Genomic DNA, 7,557 nt, shown 5'->3' with positions numbered 1-7,557 from the left:
ATTAGCAAGAATTATCGCCTCTCTGGTGAGCCCATGGCAACATGTCTTCATCCCAGGGAGAGCGATTATGTATCATGTCCGACAGGTAATATCATTATTTGATATAGCGGAAGCTTCAGGAGAACAGATGTCCCTAATTCTTCTTGATGCACAAAAAGCCTTTGACCAGGTTGAATGGGCAAACCAGTGGAGTAATTTAAGAACTAACAGATTTGGAACACGTATATTAACTGCCTTAAGAGCAATGTATGTACAATCTCTTGCAATATACAATTGATGGGTCGGAGTCTGAAAGGATCCCGATCGCTCGTGGTGCAAGACATGGCTGCCCCTGTTCTGCAATCTTTTATGCACTTTATATAGATCCACTAATTAGATAAATGTTACACGATCAGACAATTAAACCAATAGTGATCAGGGTATTTAACACCAAAGCGCTAGCTTATGCTGACGATATAGCAATTGTCACCCCTGACCCATTGGGAGCAATAGAAAGGTTCGGAGCCATGGCCCTGGAATTTGGTATGCACTTGGAGTGCAGCCTAAATACGGATAAAACTAAGATTGTCTGTTCTAAAACCACTCCATGTCAGGACACACATAAGACGGAGGCTGCCACATACTCAGGGATAAATATGTCAGCGGATGTTGGATCTATATGGGATATTAACTCGGATCCTCTCATAGAGAAGATAAGTGGAGATCTCAAAAGAATGGATATTTTACATCTGTCTATTATAGGAAGAGGCAATGTGCTTAAGATGACAATGTTTCCTAAAATATTTTATCTATTTCGATATATCCCGCTGGAACCATCAAATGCTTTCTTTAAGAAATTAGACGGGATTTTCTCATAATTTATATGGGGCTATAGGAAGATCAAGAGATCAATGAGATTAATGACTTTACCACAAGATTGAGGGGGGTTTGGCCCTTCCCAACCTTTTATATTACAAGTGGGCTATAACGCTGCAGCAAATGACCATATTTTTAAACCTAAAATATGGGCAGAAACAACTCTGGGAGGTCAGGGAAGGGAAATCCCTCCTTCTATTTTTGAGCTAGCCGTAGGGGGTGGAGCACCAGGGGTACCACTGAGGCAGCTGGAGGGAAGTTACTATACGAATACTCGTTTCAAACCCCTTAGAGCATCCTGGAACGTTTGGCATAAGGTGTGTAAGATTTTAGATATTCCCAAGCTTCAGAGATCCCTGTCATTATGGGGATCACCAGTCTTTCCGGCCCCACTTTATGACAAAACAGGCAAAACCTGGGAACAGGCTGGAATAAATAATTTAGGAGATATTATCGATTTGAATGGAGTTATGTCATTTGGAGAACTTCAGGAACGATAAAGGGTGGTTCCAGATCACTCTTTAAATACGTTCAAATTAGGGAGACAATTAAACCTGTTGTATTGCAGTCCACCAATATGGCTTGAATCCCGTTGTTAGAGTGTATTCTGTATAAGGAGCCTTGAATCAAGGATTTATATTCCATGTTGATAAGTGCTAACTTAGATGACATAGTCAGGACTGAAAGTGTTTGGACAGACAAGCGGGAGAATCAGGATGTTGACTTAAGTAGATTGTTAATGCTGTATAAAAAGGTGGTTTTATTCACCAACCTAAAAGCCCAACATTTCAAAACAGTATTTAACCTGTATTTTACACCGGCAAAATTGTTTTTATGGGGAAAAGGGAAAATGATCATTGCCTAAGGTGTGGAGGGGGTCCTGCAGATATGGTCCATATGTTTTCCGATTGCAGCAAACTGGATGCATTGAAACAGGCGTTCGAAAACATTTTGAACCAAACTTTGGGGAGGGCTGTTTCTCTAACCCCAACCATGATGCTACTTGGCTGTGATGAGACCTTACAGCTGCAACTGATTCAAGATTTTTTTTTGCTTCATGGTAATAGCAATATCTCGTATAATGATTGCATCAAAATGGAAAGATGTGGACCCTCTGACATACCAGGTGTGGTAAGCCAGACTCTTTCATGTGTTTAATTTGGAGATGGCATTGTATAAATGTAAAGGTCGGAAAGCGAAGAGAAGGGTCATCAAGTTTGGAGGCCACTGATGGATCAATAGGGAAAAAAAGAAAAATTGCGCCCCCCCCCTTTTCATTCTCTCTATTATCAGCTTATTTTATTTTTCTATCCCTCCTTTTTTAAGATCTAGGTGGGGTACATTTTGTAAGGTACCACTTGGTCAGAATGATATGTGTATTATATACAGAAATTTTTTGATTTGTATCGTTATACTATGTTTCTTTCTTCGGATTAATTTAAATTACTGCTTTTCTGAAGAAAAAAAATTAAGAAAAAAGAAAAAAAAAGAAACAAGACAAGATGATTCAAACCAGGCTACATCAAAAGCTAATCACAACAAATGCACCTTCTAGGTACCCATTTTGCACTGTCTACAGTCCTCAGCTAAGAGCTGTGCTAAACCCACTTTGGATGTGCACAGCTAGGGTTGGTTTCAGGACTTGCCTGGTATTGTGCCAAGCTTGATTTGCTAGCTGCCACATTTTATGCAGATTCATTGAACAGAACCAAAAGTTATTAGTGAATGATATTATTATTGTCCCATTTATATTTGCACCCATATTTTACAGATCTGCTCAAAATTTTGTACATCTATCATAAAATTAAACCTGTGGATATCTGACCATTTTTTTGTGGATTCATTGAATGGTACCAAATTTGTTAGTAGATGAACACCTCTTTGAACCATTTTGAAATATGCCCTCAGTATGGGCGAAATTTGGAAATTCGCGTTTCGCGAATTCGCGCGAAATCGAATTTGCAAAATCCGCGAATTTGTGCGAATTTTTGGTTTTTTGCATGTTCGCTGGGCTTTTTGCGTGTTCCCGGGGCTTTTTGCGTGTTCGCGGGCCGCTTGCATGGCGAAGTTACCCATGCGGTCGTGTATGGGCACAGCACCCTCTGGTTCACCACTGCCACCCTCTGGTTCAGCACTGTCACCCTCTGGTTCACCACTACCACTCTCTGGTTCACCACTGCCACCCTCTGGTTCATCACTGCCACCCTCTGGTTCATCACAGCACCCTCTGGTTCACCACTGCCACCCTCTGGTTCACCCCTGCCACCCTCTGGTTCAGCACTGTCACCCTCTGGTTTATCACTGCCACCCTCTGGTTCACCACTGTCACTCTCTGGTTCACCACTGTCACCCTCTGGTTCATCACAGCACCCTCTGGTTCAGCACTGCCACCCTCTGGTTCACCATTGCCACCCTCTGGTGTACCACTGTCACCATCCGGTTCATCACAGCACCCTCTGGTTCAGCAGTGCCACCCTCTTGTTCACCACTGCCACCCTCTGGTTCACCCATGCCACCCTCTGGTTCACAACTGCCACCCTCTGGTTCAGCACTGTCACCCTCTGGTTCAGCACTGTCACCCTCTGGTTCACCCCTGTCACCCTCTGGTTCAGCACTGTCACCCTCTGGTTCACCACTGCCACACTCTGGTTCACCACTGCCACTCTCTGGTTCACCACTGCCACCCTCTGGTTCATCACTGCCACCATCTGGTTCATCACAGCACCCTCTGGTTCACCACTGCCACCCTCTGGTTCACTCCTGCCAGCATCTGGTTCAGCACTGTCACCCTCTGGTTCAGCACTGTCACCCTCTGGTTCAGCACTGTCACCCTCTGGTTCACCCCTGTCACCCTCTGGTTCAGCACTGTCACCTCTGGTTCACCACTGTCACCCTCTGGTTCACCACTGCCACTCTATGGTTCACCACTGCCACCCTCTGGTTCATTACTGCCACCCTCTGGTTAATCACAGCACCCTCTGGTTCACCACTGGCACCCTCTGGTTCACCCCTGCCACCCTCTGGTTCAGCACTGTCACCCTCTGGTTTACCACTGCCACCCTCTGGTTCACCACTGCCACTCACTGGTTCAGCACTTTCACCCTCTGGTTCACCACTGCCACCCTCTGGTTCACCACTGCCACCCTCTGGTTCACCCCTGCCACCCTCTGGTTCAGCACTGTCACCCTCTGGTTCAGCACTGTCACCCTCTGGTTCAGCACTGTCACCTCTGGTTCACCCCTGTCACACTCTGGCTCAGCACTGTCACCCTCTGGTTCACCACTGTCACCCTTTGGTTCACCACTGCCACTCTCTGGGTCACCACTGCCACCCTCTGGTTCATCACTGCCACCCTCTGGTTCATCACAGCACCCTCTGGTTCACCACTGCCAACCTCGGGTTCACCCCTGCCACCCTCTGGTTCAGCACTGTCACCCTCTGGTTCAGCACTGTCACCCTCTAGTTCACCCCTGTCACCCTCTGGTTCAGCACTGTCACCCTCTGGTTCACCACTGCCACCCTCTGGTTCACCACTGCCACTCTCTGTTTCACCACTGCCACCCTCTGGTTCATCGCTGCCACCCTCTGGTTCATCACAGCACCCTCTGGTTCACCACTGCCACCCTCTGATTTAGCACTGTCACCCTCTGGTTTACCACTGCCACCCTCTGGTTCATCACTGCCACTCTCTGGTTCACCACTGCCACTCTCTGGTTCACCACTGCCACCCTCTGGTTCATCACTGCCACCCTCTGGTTCATCACAGCACCCTCTGGTTTACCACTGCCACCCTCTGGTTCACCACTGCCACTCTCTGGTTCACCACTGCCACTCTCTGGTTCACCACTGTCCCCCTCTGGTTCATCACAGCACCCTCTGGTTTAGCACTGCCACCCTCTGGTTCACCACTGCCACCCCCTGGTTCATCACAGCACCCTCTGGTTCACCACTGCCACCCTCTGGTTCAGCACTGTCACCCTCTGGTTCACCACTGCCACTCTCTGGTTCACCACTGCCACCCTCTGGTTCATCACTGCCACCCTCTGGTTCACCACAGCACCCTCTGGTTCACCACGGCCACCCTCTGGTTCACCCCTGCCACCCTCTGGTTCAGCACTGTCACCCTCTGGTTTATCACTGCCACCCTCTGGTTCACCACTGTCACTCTCTGGTTCACCACTGTCACCCTCTGGTTCATCACAGCACCCTCTGGTTCAGCACTGCCACCCTCTGGTTCACCATTGCCACCCTCTGGTTTACCACTGTCACCATCCGGTTCATCACAGCACCCTCTGGTTCAGCAGTGCCACCCTTTTGTTCACCACTGCCACCCTCTGGTTCACCCATGCCACCCTCTGGTTCACAACTGCCACCCTCTGGTTCAGCACTGTCACCCTCTGGTTCAGCACTGTCACCCTCTGGTTCACCCCTGTCACCCTCTGGTTCAGCACTGTCAACCTCTGGTTCACCACTGCCACACTCTGGTTCACCACTGCCACTCTCTGGTTCACCACTGCCACCCTCTGGTTCATCACTGCCACCATCTGGTTCATCACAGCACCCTCTGGTTCACCACTGCCACCCTCTGGTTCACTCCTGCCAGCATCTGGTTCAGCACTGTCACCCTCTGGTTCAGCACTGTCACCCTCTGGTTCAGCACTGTCACCCTCTGGTTCACCCCTGTCACCCTCTGGTTCAGCACTGTCACCCTCTGGTTCACCACTGTCACCCTCTGGTTCACCACTGCCACTCTATGGTTCACCACTGCCACCCTCTGGTTCATTACTGCCACCCTCTGGTTAATCACAGCACCCTCTGGTTCACCACTGGCACCCTCTGGTTCACCCCTGCCACCCTCTGGTTCAGCACTGTCACCCTCTGGTTTACCACTGCCACCCTCTGGTTCACCACTGCCACTCACTGGTTCAGCACTTTCACCCTCTGGTTCACCACTGCCACCCTCTGGTTCACCACTGCCACCCTCTGGTTCACCCCTGCCACCCTCTGGTTCAGCACTGTCACCCTCTGGTTCAGCACTGTCACCCTCTGGTTCAGCACTGTCACCTCTGGTTCACCCCTGTCACACTCTGGCTCAGCACTGTCACCCTCTGGTTCACCACTGTCACCCTTTGGTTCACCACTGCCACTCTCTGGGTCACCACTGCCACCCTCTGGTTCATCACTGCCACCCTCTGGTTCATCACAGCACCCTCTGGTTCACCACTGCCAACCTCGGGTTCACCCCTGCCACCCTCTGGTTCAGCACTGTCACCCTCTGGTTCAGCACTGTCACCCTCTAGTTCACCCCTGTCACCCTCTGGTTCAGCACTGTCACCCTCTGGTTCACCACTGCCACCCTCTGGTTCACCACTGCCACTCTCTGGTTCACCACTGCCACCCTCTGGTTCATCGCTGCCACCCTCTGGTTCATCACAGCACCCTCTGGTTCACCACTGCCACCCTCTGATTCAGCACTGTCACCCTCTGGTTTACCACTGCCACCCTCTGGTTCACCACTGCCACTCTCTGGTTCACCACTGCCACTCTCTGGTTCACCACTGCCACCCTCTGGTTCATCACTGCCACCCTCTGGTTCATCACAGCACCCTCTGGTTTCCCACTGCCACCCTCTGGTTCACCACTGCCACTCTCTGGTTCACCACTGCCACTCTCTGGTTCACCACTGTCCCCCTCTGGTTCATCACAGCACCCTCTGGTTTAGCACTGCCACCCTCTGGTTCACCACTGCCACCCTCTGGTTCATCACAGCACCCTCTGGTTCACCACTGCCACCCTCTGGTTCAGCACTGTCACCCTCTGGTTCAGCACTGTCACCCTCTGGTTTACCACTGCCACCCTCTGGTTCACCACTGCCACTCTCTGGTTCACCACTGTCACCCTCTGGTTCATCACAGCACCCTCTGGGTCAGCACTGCCACCCTCTGGTTCATCACAGCACCCTCTGGTTCACCACTGCCACTCTCTGGTTCAGCAGTGTCACCCTCTGGTTCAGCACTGTCACCCTCTGGTTCACTACTGCCAGCCTCTGGTTCACCACTGCCACCCTCTGGTTCATCACAGCACCCTCTGGTTCACCACTGCCACCCTCTGGTTCAGCACTGTCACCCTCTGGTTCAGCACTGTCACCCTCTGGTGCACCACTGCCACCCTCTGGTTCATCACAGCACCCTCTGGTTCACCACTGCCACCCTCTGGTTCAGCACTGTCACCCTCTGGTTCAGCACTGTCACCCTCTGGTTCACCCCTGTCACCCTCTGGTTCAGCACTGTCACCCTCTGGTTTACCACTGCCACCGTCTGGTTTACCACTGCCACTCTCTGGTTCACCACTGCCACCCTCTGGTTCATCACAGCACCCTCTGGTTCACCACTGCCACCCTCTGGTTCATCACTGCCACCCTGTGGTTCATCACTGCCACCCTCTGGTTCAGCACTGACACCCTCTAGTTCATCACAGCACCCTCTGGTTCACCACTGTAGATTATGGGGGGAAAGCAAGCACACCTGCCCAGCCTCAACTGAGATGAATTAATTTGGGGCTGGTTAATGTGTCACTTAATTTGAGCTTCAAGTCTGGCACCTGCTTCCTTAGCTGTAAGTGCTTCCTGTTGCAGTTTAATTTTTTTTACAGGAGCATTGTGCCATACTTGTAACTATTCTCTGACCCTGCTTTGAGGGTCAG

The sequence above is a fragment of the Lissotriton helveticus genome, chromosome 8 (genome assembly GCF_964261635.1).
Source record: "Lissotriton helveticus chromosome 8, aLisHel1.1, whole genome shotgun sequence".
Lineage (NCBI taxonomy): Eukaryota > Metazoa > Chordata > Amphibia > Caudata > Salamandridae > Lissotriton > Lissotriton helveticus.
The sequence above is the reverse complement of the archived record's forward strand: the minus strand, read 5'-3'. Positions refer to the sequence as shown.